Raw genomic sequence first — 15,249 nt, 5'->3', positions numbered from 1 at the left:
CTGTGACGGGGAGGATTACCTGGAACCTGGCCATGAGGGGGAACCAACCCTGGGAGGCGCAGGCAGGGGGAGGGGTGGAGGCGGCAGGTGCAGCTCAGGCAGAGGTCCCGCCCCGGGGAAGGGTGGGGTGTCCCGGACATGCACAAGGCAATGTGGCTGAAAGAGTGACCCAGAGGGCAGGCATTCCAGGAAGATGAGCGAGACGGGCCAGGAGCAGCCCTGGAAGGAGTCAGATATGCAAATACGGGGGAGTGACGGGATTTAGGATTGCCTTAAAAAGCTCCTTTTGGCTGCTGGGTAGAGAACGGGCTGGAGACCACCGGTGTCCGGGGGAGAACTGGCAGCTCTGCAGGCTACTGGGGTCCCAGTGGCAGGGCTTACACCCTTCCCAGGGCCCCCATGCTGTGATGAGCACACCAGCACAGGTGAGCGGCTTAGGGAGGGCCCGGAAGACTTGTTTGCATTCTCCAAGGGCTGGCTGGATATCTGCTCTGTTTTGAAAATGCTACGTTAGCCCTGGCCAGGTGGCTCAGTTGGTTGGAGCATCGTCCTGTACACCAAAAGGGGGCAGCTTCGATTCCCAGTCAGGGCACATGCCCAGGTTTCGGGTTCCATTCCCAGCTGGAGCATGTGTGGGAGGCAACCCATCAATGTTTCTCTCTCACATCAAGGTTTCTTTCTTGCTCTCACTCTCTCCCTTCCTCTCTCTAAAATCAATTTTAAAAATCATTTAAAATGCTAAGTTATCAAAATGAAAAGGCTGACTCTCCGGAGCCCGTTTCCTACCTGAGACAGATGGCCACAATAGAAGACAGGTGCCCATTTACCTGCAAATAGTGGGACAGGAATGCTGGTGAAAAACCTATTTGAAAAACCTACTTAGGACCTCTTCTCTCTCTAGAGCCTCACCGCCAGGCAAATGCGTCCAAAAGCAACAATAAGGAGGGGGCTGCAAGATCCCGGGATTTCTAGCAGGGCAGCTGGATCACACAGCAAGGCATCATTCACATGGAAGTCCATGCCGGTGGCGCCCCCTGGAGTCCTGTGGTGGTACACAGAGACGCTGACCAGCACAAAGCGGGCAGAGAAGCCAGGTTGCTGTGCTTGATGACTGATGGCAAAGAAGGGAGAGGCACATCTTGAGAAAGAGCCTGGACTGACTGTGAGAGGGGCAAGAGAGGCCAGTGGTTTGAGAGGGTGGTGGGACCAGAGAGAGGCTTCTTTGCGTTGGGAAGAGGCTTGAGAATGTCCACATGCTGACAGGGAGGAGCCGAGAGAACCCTCAATAAATCAAGAGGCATGAGAAAAACTAGCACATCACTGACACTTTATTTGGCATTTCTTTGATGACTCGTGTATTAGTCAGGGTTCTCCAGGACATGGAGATATAGATACATATGTATAAAGCAAGGTTTACTATCAGGAGTTGGCCAGGAGACGAGGGAGCTGCCTGGTCCTGGGATCTGCAGTCAGCTGTGTGGTGGAGACCAGGAGAGCCCATGGTGTGGGGCTGGTCTGACAGCCAGCAGGCTCAAGACTCAAGGAGAAACAATATTTCAGTTCAAGTCCAAAGGCAGGGGAAAACCTACTTACCAGCTCAGAGGCAGGCAGGCAGGAGAAGTTCTCTGGTACCCTCGGGCCTGCCCACAGCTTCCTCCTTATGTCTCCTCAGCTGAGTGTGCCGGGACAGGTTTCCTGAGAGCCGCCTCAGGGAGCAAGCAGGCAGCCCGGCCCTGAGATTCTATGGTGGACTCTCTCCCTCCCCCAAGTGTGTCTAAGTCTTTGTGTTCTGAGAAGGCTCCAATCGGCCCACAGGGGTCATCCTAAGCTAACCCCACCCCTCTTCATTGCGATGATAAATCTGGGCCTTCACTTGAGCCTGGATCACTTTTTTTTTAATTGACTTTAGAGAGAGAGGAAGGGAGAGGAAGAGGGAGATAGAAACATCAATGAGAGAGAAACTCTAGTGGCTGCCTCCTGTATGCCCCCTACTGGGGATTGAGCTCGAAATCCAGGCATGTACCCTGACGGGGAATCAAACTGGTGACCTGGGTCACTTTTTTTGACTGCCTCTTACTAATGTGTGATCCGTGGCAAGCCAAGTCAGGTGAACTTTCTGGGCCTCACTTGCCTCATCTGCAAAGTGGGTGTAAGACCTTGCCAGAGACCACTCTGCAGAGCTTACTTCTTCCCAAGCAGCGGACTCTGTCTCAGGAGGATTAAGTTGGGCTGCACATCCCTTCATTCACTCTCACTCAGGAACCACACGGCCCCCTGGGCTCCACAATGCTGAGTCAGACTGGTTAGACCATCACCACCAAGTTAGAGCAACTTCCTTCTCTTTTCTCCTGTTTTCCAGTCTAGGGGTTTTTTAATCAATTTTATTGAGGTATCTATACTAATAAAAGAGTAATATGCTAATTAGACCAGGAGACCTTCCGGATATCCTTCCAGACAAAGCCATGGTGGCGGGGTTGAGGCAGAGGCAGTTAGGGGTGATCAGGCCAGCAGGGGAGAGCAGTTGGAGATGATCAGGCCATTAGGGGAGAGCAGTTAAGGGAATCAGGCTGGCAGGGGGAGCAGTTGGGGGCAATCAGGCCAGCGGGGGGGTGGGCAGTTGGGGGGATCAGGCCGGCAGGGGGGGAAGTTGGGGGCGATCAGGCCAGCAAGTGGGGGGGCAGTTGGGGGAAATCAGGCTGGCAGATGAGCAGTTAGGAGCCAGTGGTCCTGGATTGTGAGAGGGATGTCCGACTGCGGGATCATGCCTAAACCGGCAGTCGAACATCCCCCGAGGGGTCCCAGATTGGAGAGAGTGCAGGCTGGGCTGAGGGACCCCCTTCAACTGTGCATGAATTTCATGCACCAGGCCTCTAGTAACTTACATAAAACAAAATGTACACATTCTAGGTTTATAAGTGAATGACTTTTGGAAGATGTTATGCTCGTGTAACCCCCACCCCAGTCAAGTCCGCACAATTCTGTGATCCAAAAGGTTCCTCAAGTCCCCTAGCAGTCTTCCACCTGCCCCTCACCATCAAACAGCTCCCAATCGAATTCCTCTTCCCCTCCCTCAGCTTAAGTTTTCATTTACTTTTGTTTTTGCTGGAATGTTTCTTTTTCCCTTTTTCTTTAGAGCATACAATATTCATTTTTCTACCACCTCCCTCCTGGCACCATTAGTGATAATGCTGATACAATACATGTCCACATACAAACACCTACACATACTTACATATTTACACACCCACACTCTCACATACTTCATGCAACACACAAAGTAAATTACATATACACACACATATATGTTAGATTAAGGAAACTTTTTTAAGTCTCAGAAAGATATCGATCAAGGTAAGGCAAAAAAGAACAGTTTTGTTTTTAGGGAAACCCTTCATGTTGGTACACACACACACACACACACACACACACACACACACACCAAAGCCGCCTCCTGCTCCCCTGCCAGAGTCAGAGCGAGAGGAGAAAAATCGGGATTCTTGTCCTGTCTCAAAAGTAAAAGGGACAAATTAGTTTCTTGTCAGTGCACTGCAATAAATACATTGTCATTTTTATCCCCCCATGAATCATGGTCTCCATTTCTCCCATAACTATTATACAGTCTGCTGGCACTATATCATTTTTTGGTAATTTTATTTTCACCAATTGTTTTATGAAATTTTTGAGTTTTATGGACACTAAAACAAATCTAGCCTGCGAGTGTTATAGCCCTTTAAATCATCGGCAGGAAATCTCAAGGTTCCTCCAGACTGTGGTGGAAGGCGGCTTTGGGGAAGAAAGATTGCCCCTCGCTTATAAACTGAGCAGAAACCCAGAGATAAGTTTGTAAAAGGGACATAGATCACGGAGGGAGAGAGCTGGGGTGTAAAACATCTCCCTGCTCAGCTTCTATAAGAATAAAAATGGACTTTTATTTAGCGGAAACACTAAACGAGTTGGGGAAGGAATACACAGCCTGACCAAGCTTTCTCCGCCAAAACGGCCCGCATTCCCGTCCAGTTGGGCCACCTCAGGGAAGCTAGGCATGTCCGTGATGTACCCACCAGACAGCCCCCTGGGAAATGTCCAAGCCACACCCCTGTGATGGCCAGTGGGAAGAGGAAGAAAAACTGATTTCAAAGCACATGTGAAAAAATTTTAAAAAACAAAAAACCAACACAATGAGAATAGCTAAATCAATTTGAGAAGAGGCTTGCCTTTGCCAGTATTAAAATGCATTATAAAGCTACAATAATAAAACCAGTCTGTTACTGGCATAAGACTCAACAGACAAATCGATAGGATGAAACAGTCTTGAGCAAGAACTTGGCACATGAAAAATGAAGGATCAATGACGAGGGATGGATTATCCAGTAAATGCCATCTCTAAGTCAGGTTATTTGGAAAACAGTCCATTTAGATCTTCATCTCATTCTGGAGCCCAAAAATAAAAACCAGATGGGTGAAACAGTGGAAAGTATAAAATAAAACAATACAAGGCTAGAAGAAAGTATAAAAAGAAAATTATTTGATGCCTGGATGAAGAGGGCTTTGTCCATAACTTTGGACAAAACTCCCAAAGGGAAAGACGGACAGACTTAGTTTCCAAAATGTTTACTTGCCTGTATTTCAAGACACAGCCCCCAAGTAAAGGTCAAGAGTCAAACTGACAAAACCTTTTTGCATATATGACAGTAAAAGGCTAATGTTGATGAACTATAAAGGAAATAACTGGCACTTAATAAAACGAGCTGATGATAAAACACTATAATTCATCCAAGAATAAAAAGAAGTATCTCTTCAGCATAGGGAAACATTTCCAACCACTCACTGTGATGGTGAATTTTATGTGTCAACTTGGCTGGGTCATGGGGGTGGGGGGGAGTTGGGGTTGCCCAGATATTTGGGCAAACATTATTCTGGGTGTTTCTGGATGAGATTAACATCTGAATTGTAGGCTGAGCGAAGCAGATTGCTCTCCCGAATGCAGGTGGGCCTTGCCCAATTAGTTGAAGGCCTGAGGAGAACAAAAAGGCCGACCCTCCCCAAGGAAGGGAGAAGGCTTCCTGTCTGGTGGCCTTTGGATGGGAACATCAGCTCTTTCCTGCCTTTACACCCAGACTGATCCATTGGTTCTTCCTGGTTCCTGAGTGTGCTCATCTTCATCAGCTCTCCTGGGTCCCAGCTTACACACTCACCCTGCAGATCAGCCTCCATGATCATGTGAGCCAGATCCTTAAAATAAATAGATAGATGATAGATAGATAGATAGATAGATAGATAGATAGATAGATAGATAGATAGAAGCATCCTTTGGGTTCTGTTTCTCTGAGAACCTTGACTCATATAATGTTCCTCAGTAATCAGAATGAGACAGGGTTTGATGAGGTTAGAGCAAATTTTTCAACTCCAGGCAATGAAAGGAGAGTGTCGGGGCCAAACCTGGAGTTGGGTAGGCGGGTGAGTTCCCCATACTGGACATCAAGGAGGCAGGAATGAGGTGGGGTCTATGGTTGATACTTGTAGGTTCTGCCTGCCCAGCTTCTACTCCTCCTTACGCTGGTGGCAGCACCCTGATTTTATTCTGAGCCCCAGCCTCCTCTCATCTCTGGCCACGTGGTTTGAGCTGGGTTGACCCACCTTCGTGTGAGCACCCACACATGCCCATCCAGGCCAAATGTGCCGTTCTGCTGGACCAGGGACGGTTCCCACCAACAAGAGCCGATCCTGAGGGCTGCTGGGACTGTCAGGAAAAGTAACAGTCTTCTTCGCTCTGGGGTTGCTAAGCAGTGAAGGTGGGAGTCGAGGGCTGTACTAGACATTTGAGAATCAAGGACACAGAAAGGAAAGGAGTCCAAAAGATATGGCAGAGCAGACTCCTGCTGCCGCTGGTTGGTCCCTGAAGGAGACCTCTCTCTAGACGTCTCGATTATACGAGTCAACCAAGTCCTGGCAAATGGAGTTCAGAGCTCGGAGAGGAAAAACAGGAGCAGGACTGAAACAAAGGGCAGAGGTGAGGGACAAGGAAGGAGGCTCAGTTCTGAGAGATGCTCTTGAAGGGGTAGAGGCTTCAAGGAAAGGGCTGACCCTCCAGAGCTTTCCCAGAGTCTCTGGCACCCAGCATCCACATTCCCAGAGGAAAAGAGATGGGGGCCGCTGCCACTCTACCTGGAAGTGCCTGTCTGCAGCCAAGACTCTGCCTGCCCTTCTGGAAGTTCCCCGTGCAAACACCATTAGGGCCTCCAGCCAGCCTCCCACCCCAGACGGGGGATTAAAGCCACTGCATTCGTCAGTCAAGTGCCAGGAGGGGTCGCTATCCTGCGAACGTTGCAGAGAAGAGCCCTGTCTCCTTCTCCCTCATCGCCTCCCTCTCATTTCCACCAGCACCCGCTCCTCACTCACCCCATCTCTAATCCCTCCAAGCTTTGTCAACTCCACTTCCTAAGTGTCCCTCATCCATCCTTACTTTTCCCCGCCTCCCCGGAGCCCAAAACTCCATGCTCTCCCCCTGGACCATAACGAGAACCTCCACACCCGTCTTCCAACTCTCCTCCTTCCCCATGTCCTTTCTCAGCCCCAGCAGGACGCCTTTCGGAACCGGGAGTCTGGATGCGGCACTCACCTGGGTCAGACCTCCCGCAGGCTCCACTGCTCACAGCGTCTTAGCTTTGGCTCCTCAGTCCCAACACACCCAGTCCCTGTCACCTTCCTCCTCTCGCTCCACAAGCCCGGCATCCCTGCGCTTTCTTCTCTCGAGCGTGTCTCTCTGTGCAGCGCACGGTTTGACCTCGTGCAGAGTGCACACAGAAAAGGGCAGCAGCTGCGAGTGTAGAGATCTACCAAGTGAACACATTGAAGTTTTTTCAATCCTCACCCAAGGAGTGAGGATATTTTTCCCATTGATTTTTAGAGAGAGTGGAAGGGACGGGGGAGGGAGGGAAAGGAGAAATACTAATAGAAAAACATCGATGTGAGAGAGACACAGCGATGGGTTGCCTCCTGCACGTGTGCAGATGTGGGAGGGGGGATATAATCTGCAACGCAGGTAGTGCCCTTGACCTGGATTCAAACGCGAGACCCTCCGGTGTGCAGGCCGATGCTCTAACCACTGAGCATGCTGGCCAGGGCAAACCCAGATTTTAAAGGGAGGACAGAACATTATCAGGGCCTCAAAACCCCTCAGATCCTCTTCCTGTCACTTTCTGGCCATTTTCGGAAGCAGACCTGTGTCTTTTGTTTCTGGTGTGTTTGACTCAACATTATGTCCATGAGATTCGGCAGCAAGGACTCCATTTTCATTGCCGCATAGTATTCCAGTGAATGAATGAATATACCACAATGTAGTTATCCATTCTGCTGTGATGGCCATTTGGATCTCTTCCAGTTTGCGTTATTATGAATAAAACTTCTATGAACATCCATGTCTGTGTGCACACTTTTTGATAGGCATAAGGATTCATTTCCCCTGATCCTGGTCCTGGCATTTCAGCTGAGGCCACTTTGCCTAGAAAGGAAGCAGGCAAAGTGCACCTAACGAGGGTTCCAGACAGAGTATCCTGAGGCTTGAGGAGGGATAGTGCAAAGGGTGCACGCACAGGCAGGTGTGCACAGGTGTGTGTGCATTCACAGGCAGGTGTGCACAGGTGTGTGTGCATGCACAGGCAGGTGTGCACGGGTGTGTGTGCACGCACAGCTTTGCAGCTGTACTCAGGAGCACACATAACCACACCCACCCACAGGTGTCATGGCTCTGAGAGGTCTGTGAGCTAGGCACGCACAGGCACATGCTCCCACACCAGCAGTTCACGTGCACACACCTTCCAGGTGTGTAACTCCTGACCCTTGTGTGATTACACAAACACACAAACACACAAACAAATCCACACGGGAACTGTTGAATTTGTCTCCACTGGGCTGTTTTCTGCTTCCAGAAAGATAAATGTCCTCCTCTCGGAGATGAGCTGCTGACCCCACAAATCACTGCTCCTCAGCTCCTGTGCCCTCCCACCCCGAACCCCCTCCATTACTCATCCAAAGGGGAAATGCAAAGAGTAATAATAATTAGACAAGGACAAATCACTGGGCTGGGTGGGAATGGCTTCACTCAATAAAGGGCCGTTTCCCTGGCAACCAGGACAGGTGTTGCAAGGTGGGGGTGGAGGGACCCACAATGGGTAGGTGTGGGGAGCTGCAGGCCAGGGCTCAGCCCCTGTACCTTGTCCAGAAAGAGAAGTTTAGGGAACCCGGGATCTAGGGAAGCCAGCAATCCAACCCCAACCCCATGCATGCTCATAAATTTCATTTTCAAGGCACACGGGCAGTGAAGGGAGATTAATGACCACCTGTCAGGTCTTGTAGTCTACATTAAATGGTGCAAATCTTAGCATTTTTTCAAAAGCTTATCTTTTGCTTCTAAAGAGTTGAAATTTCCTAGGAAACTATTTCAGCTTTAAATATGATTACATGTGCTAGATACTTGCTTTTAAAAATCTGATCATCTGAAAGTATATAAAGTAAAAATTCCCACTTTTTTTTAAGTCCAGCTCTATTCCCCAGAGGTAGCATCATTTCCCATTTCTAGAACCTTCTACAGGCACATACACACACATACAGGCAGCAGGGAACTCATAGATCTAACTCTTCCATAGCACTGCGTGCCACACACTGCTCTCAGCACTTTATGTCCTTTTGCTCATTTAACACCCTGATAACCCTGTACAGTACATACTGTTGTGTGCTATTTTTCAGATGAGAAAGATGAGGCACCGAGTCCAGTGAGGAGCAGAACCAGAGTCCAAACCCAGGCAGTCGCCCCCAGAATCCAAACCTTTATCTGCTACCCTCAGGGGCCTCCTGTAATCCCTAAGATGCTAACTTCTGTCTTGTTTCCTGCCTTCCTGTGTAGAGTCCTTGAGAGGGTAGAAGGGGGGTTGGGGGGAGGGGATGGGCTTGCTGAAGAAGAGGGGGGCAAGGGAAGAGGGACAGCGAGCTACAATCAGGGGTGCTGGGCCACCCTCCCTGGCAGCACCCAGAGATGCTGGCATGAATGATGTTGTTCTTTAACCCAAATGCATCTGTTGCTCCCACAAGCCCAGTCTCAATACAGTGGCACATCTCCTAACAGTCCAACAATTGGAAAGTGACCAGGAGTCATCCTACTCTTCCCCTGCCCGGGATCTCTCAAAGAATGTCAACAATATCAAAGCCATCACCCCTCGCACCTCTTCTTAAGATCCCATTAGCGCATCAGTTTTTTCTTTCATTGTCTCACTGGCAGCTACCCCCCGCCCCCGTAAACCTCCCCCCGCTGCCCCGAGTGTCTCTCTCCTCCTAACCAGTACACTCAACCTCCTACCCGCACGGGCCTTCACTTTGCCTCCCCTCCTTTTCCACATCTGCTCTTCTGCTGCTGCTGTCGACCCAGCCCCTCAGAAGCAGTGTGCCAGTCCCACTGCGGTAATCATGGCTGTCATTACGAATGCTGCATCTTTGGGGCTGTAGGCAGACTAAATGGTGATGTTAGTGAAAAAATGAATAAGGAAGAATTTAGCCCACAAGCACACATGCTCATCCCTTAAATGCAAATGGTGTGTGCTGTATATATGTGTACACACATGCATATATGTACACACACATGCCATAGGCAAATGGTAGTGCTATGTCATGTGCATATATGTACATGGTGCTGTAGCATATACGTATGTGCACATGTGTGCTGTGTGCAAATGGTGGTGCTGCAACGAGCACACATACCCACACCCACATACCAGTGGGCTCCGGGTTCTGTGGCCCAGGCCTCTGTCAAGCCAAGAGACACAGGCCAAACAGCAGGCAGCCAGGCCTCCCTCCCACTGGCCTCAAGAAACAAAGACAGTTTAGCAAGAACTCCCCAGCTAAGCGGTTTTTTTAAGACCTTCAGCCAGCAGCCGCCTGGCTGAGCTGAACGTCTCACTTTATTAGTGAGTTTGGCCTTGGGTGTCTGGCTGTTTGATCAATCCTGCCGGGGGTCAGTGATATTTCCTGCGGGCCCCCACCCCCGCCCCTGCCTCCCCGCGCACCTGATGAACAGCGGTGCCCCTGGACCGCTGATCACCTATTGATTTTCGCGCAGGAGGCTGCATCCGCCGCCAGCTGCCATCTCCAGCCCTGTCACCAGGACCACTTGGTGACTAACTGATCCCCCAGGCCCCTCCCAGGCCCCCCTCCCTTCAGACACAGCTCCCTCCCTGCTGGCCCATCCTGCCCGGCTCACTTTGTGTCCAGTCCCTGCCCTGTCTCTCAGGGCTGAGTGCTAGAGCCACAGACACCCAAGTCAGAGTCTTTTCCTGGTGACCTGCCCACCCCCCAGTGGCCTGCCTTGAAATCCCAGCTGTATGGCCTTGAGCACATCACCTCAACCCCCTGTGCCTCAGTGTCCTCATTTGTAAGTCTGGGGCATATTAGAACCTACCCATCCTGTATATATGACAGCTGTTTCCCAAGTATGTTCTGAGTCCCTTCCGGAGTGTCCGTAATGATTAAAACTATGCTCATAAATATGCTAAGATGTTATTTGCCTTTTTCATTTCGAATTAAAGTTGGGTTATTTTCACTCTCGGCGGAGTGTTCCAGAGGCTGCAGGCCATGTGCTAGTCACACACCTGCGTGCAGAAGCAGCTACGGAAACCAGCTTTCTGTGAAGGCTGACACTGTGGAGACCTGCAAAAACGTAAAACGTGCCACGCTTCCTTCTCCCTAACTGTTTTGTGGGGGGGGGGGGGGGGGAGGGGAATGTAGTTATACCTCATCAAATATTTATGGGAGCTTGTGATGTGTTTATTATTGCGATTTTAAATAAATTATCGACAAATATTACAGTTTCTCAGCTGTTACAGTTTCTCAGCTGTAGCTCCACCCGTGGTGACAGTGACAGATCCGCCCCGCATGGCCAAGAGCACTTTGAGATCCTCAGTCACTTTTAACAGTATAGAGAGCTCTTGAGACCGACAAGTTGGGGAACTGCTGATACAAGAAGCCAGCACAGTGCCTGGTTATTATTATTCATTATAATTGGGAGTAATTATCAATGGCGAGTTCAGCACGTGAGCTGGGAGTTCTCATGGGAGTGGGCTGGAGACCCTGATTAGGGATTGAGTTCCTGAAGCCAAATGGCAAAGGTGGGGTCCCTTCTGCTGGCTCCTGGAGCTCTCCCTGCTCTGCTCCTGGCAGCCCTCCCCGCCTGGCACTCACTGTCAGCTCGGGGTTCCAGCCCCAGCGCCAAGGGAAGGGCGCACCTGGCTGACCTTCAGCCGGGCACCTGGCGTGGCTGCCTCGTGCTGCGTGCCTGCTCAGAGTCGCCCAGAGGGAGGCAGTTGGTGCAAAGCGGGCAGAGGAGATGTAATAATAATAGCAGCCGCCAGGTGTCCGGCAGTGTTGTAAGCACTTTAGAAAAGTTGTCATTTGATCCCAGCAACAATCTGATGGGCTGTTTTTAAATGTACCTGGGATTTTATCGTAATCGGATTTGGTACGATGACAGACATGAAGGCAACTGCCTTGGAAGAAGAGTTTAGTACTCACAGTTCCCAAGAAGAGGGGCACACCCCACCAGGAGAGCACCGGGGCGGTCAGGAGGCAAAGCAGTGGGGGGCTGGCCAGGGCCAGAGCCTCTGCTGTGGCTTCCCAGGAAGGAATGGACATGGCTCCAGGCTATAGGGGTGTCCTCCGTGTCTGGTCCCTGTTCCTGGCCCTGGGGTGGTATATTAGCTTGCAGGGTGAGGTAAAGGAGATGGTTGGGGCAGGGTCTTCGATTGGTCAGTTTGCAAATGCAACGTGCACTCAAGGAGGTTGTTTAGCTAGTCCTGGGAGAGACAGTCCCTCCCTGTGTCTGCAAGTCCAAGTCAACAAGATGTCAAAGCATCAAGACACACACACACACAATTAATGCAGGGATGTATACTATTATTGTCTTCATTTTAAAGATGAGGAAATTGAGGCAAGGGCCTAAGTGTCATGTCCAAGGTCCACAGCTGGTACGTGGTGACAGCAGGACTTGAACCCAGACACTCTGGGCCCCAAGGCCAAGCGCTTAACCTCACCACACCACACTGCCTCATGCCAGGACTGCTTCCCAGGTAGGGCTGCTCACTAGCTGGCTTCCATTAGCCCAGGGCGTGGCCGTGGCCTCCACCTCATGGCCCTGGCCCAAATGGGCTCAGCTCCAGCATCAGGCTGTAGCTCTGAGCACCATGACCTTGCGTAATGCTGCCTGGTAGGTGCCAATCTTGTTCCACTACCCAGGTTCTCTGGCCACTCAAGACTCCAGGAGAGACGGTTGCCATGGAAGAAATGTGGACACGGGGTGGCCTGGGATGGTCTAGACATCCCACGGCCCTCAGATTGATTATGGCCCACCCGCTCCTCCTTCCAGGCTCTCGGGTCTGCAAGGCCCCTGATGGTGGAGCAGGGCCTTGTGTGGGTGACTGCTTCACCAAGGCGGCCTCACACCCCTCCCTGCTTCCGCGAGTTCCACTCTGAAGGACCTGGCAAGTCAGGTCAATCACTAGAACTCCGTAAAGGTCAGCTGGGATTATTTATTGGTTATTACCATGAACTTGACCTCTAAACTGGGGAGATTCATACCTTCCTCTGGGAGTTGGTCAAGAGGTGAGGACCTGCTCTGAGCAGGGTGGGCAGAGCAGAGGACTCAGTCATGGGCGATGGTGGGGAGGCTCCCTCCATTCCGAGGCGCTCAGGCCGGGACCACCGCCGCTGGGAGCATGCCTGGTGGGCAGGTGGTGAGACTGCATTGGCAAGGTCACAGGTCTGGCGGGCTCTGGGCACTCGCTGGCCGCCCGCAGGACCAGGAACAAGACAGGTTTGCCTGGGCGGTGCAAACGCGGGGCGCCAGCGCCCCCTGCCGACCGCCGCACGCAGCGCCGGCCCGAGCGTCCCGCGGCATCCACAGGGTGCGAGCGACAGCGGATCCCACAGCCCGGGCTGGGGTTGGGGGCAGAGGGGATGTCCGTCCTTGCCCCCGAGCAGGCCGGCCCGCGGTTGAGAGCACCGACGAGCCTGGGGGTGTGGACCCAACGCGAGCTGCACCCTCCTTGGGCAAAGCCTCAGTTCCTCCTTGCAGAGGACAAAGAGAAAGGGGGCTCGCCTTTCCCCACCGCCAGTGTCTCCTCAACCTCTTCCCCAACAGCGTCCTTGCGTTTCCTCGGACCACCCCACCACCACCACCACCCACATCCCCACCACCTCCACTCCCACCCCCCCCACCACCACCCCCACGACCACCACCACTACCACCACCCCACCGGCGTGACCCTTTCTGCAATTCCAGTCACAGTATGCTGCTTCTCTGCTTTCTTAAGGCGAAATGGTTTTTGCATAAAACACTGCTTCACTATTAGAATAAATCTGGGTCAGACAGACCCAACAGAACTGACCAGGTCAGCGCCACCGACCGCCCAGGAGTCACAGGGGATGGAGGCCCCCAGATCTCCAGGCTGGTTACCCAGAAGGGGCCAGGCATCCTCCCAAGATTACCATGTGGGTCCCAGTTCCAGGCCAGGCTTCAGAAGCCCATTAGGCCATCATGGTCCGAGTCGGGTGTGGTGGGCTGGGCTGGGCTGGTATGCCGAGGGCTGCGGGACAATCCACCCCAAAACTTGGTGGCACAAAAACCACCATTTTATTATGCAAACAGATTCTGTGGGTCAGGACCTCAGATAGGGCACCGCGGGGATGGCTTGTCTCTGACCCTGGATGTCTGGGTCTCAGCTAAGGGTGATTCAGAAGTCTGGGGTCTGGCAGGTTTAGGCCTGTAGAAAGCACCTTCCAAGATGCCGTCTCCATGGACATCCTGGCCCAGGAGAGGCTACGGCAGTGCAGGGACCTTTTCCCTAATTCTGGCTGGAACAACGGATTAATCAACTGGCAAAAATCAAATGTCAAAATCTTACTCCACCTGGGCCCACTCAGAACAGGGCCAGGCATGGTCACAGTCCAGGAGAGCCGACCTTGGTTTATAAATCTGGGAACGGGAGACCTGCCCTGTTTCCCTCGTCGCTGGTTTCCACGACCCCACTCACTCCTGGGCCACTGTTCCAGAATCTGCCCTCCTTCTGAGTCTGCAGCCCACGCCAGGCTGATTTATAATACCTTTCTCTGAGCAATGAAAATTTTAGATAAAACTTAAATTTAACAAGTTCCCTGGTGGCCTCTTCCAATTTGCATGTTGCCTCACTAACCTGGCCCAGATTTCTCCTCCCTGTGAGGCAATTCTTGGAAAACCAGACCCCAGTGCTAATTAAGAGGATTCTAAATGACCGGCCAGCCAGTGGTAAGGACAGCAGGAGCCGCACGGGGGCAGCAAACACAGCTGAAGTCTATAGGCTCCCTGGATGATAAAAGGTTACCAAGGGGTTTTCAAAGCCGTGGCATATCCTGTTCTTTTTAGCCTCATAATGATCCAGGCCAGTGCTGAGGGCAAGAAGGTTCCGGAAGCACAGTGCCATGAGCTGAAGTAAAGGGACAACAGTCCCTGTGGGTTAAGAACACGAATTCCATCTTAAGGATGCTGATCGGCAGGAAGGACTCATAACGGCATCCTCTGTCCTACAAGTCCCTGTCTTGGAAATCTGGATGACCTGTGTCCAGATAAATCCCACGAGCTCCCCATTTTTTTTTCTTTTCTTTCCTATCCTCACTCCCATCCTCCCCTACCTTCTCCAGGCAACCCTTCTACTGTTGGTTTGTACGTGTTTTTGCAAACGCATTGTTTCTTCTGTGCACATATTTTTAGTGTCTGTAAATGATAGTGCTGCATCTTCGTTGTTTTTACTTTTTTAAATAATTTTTTTTATTGATTGCAGAGAGGAAGGGAGAGAGATAGAGAGATGTAAACATCAATGATGAGAGAGAATCATTGATTGGCTGCCTCCTGCATGTCCCCTACTGGTGTGTGGTGGGGGGGGAGGGGGGATCGAGCCTGCAACCCAGGCATGTGCCCTTGGCCGGAATCGAACCTGGGACCCTTTAGTCCGCAGGCCGATCGATGCTCTATCCACTGAGCCAAACCAGCTAAGGCCGTTTTTTACTTTTTTGACTCAGCTATTTTTAAGGTCCACAGTAGATGTCGTCTGTGGCTTGAAACTGCTCTGTGGTACTCCGTGGTGTCACCCACAGAATTTCCCTGCACATTGTCCCAGTGGTGGCATTTACCACACGTGGAGTTTCTGGAGAGTGGGTCAGGCACATACTTCACTT

Source organism: Plecotus auritus (assembly GCF_963455305.1).
Source record: "Plecotus auritus genome assembly, chromosome: 8".
In the NCBI taxonomy this organism is placed as follows: Eukaryota; Metazoa; Chordata; class Mammalia; order Chiroptera; family Vespertilionidae; genus Plecotus; species Plecotus auritus.
This window is presented reverse-complemented; position numbering follows the sequence as displayed.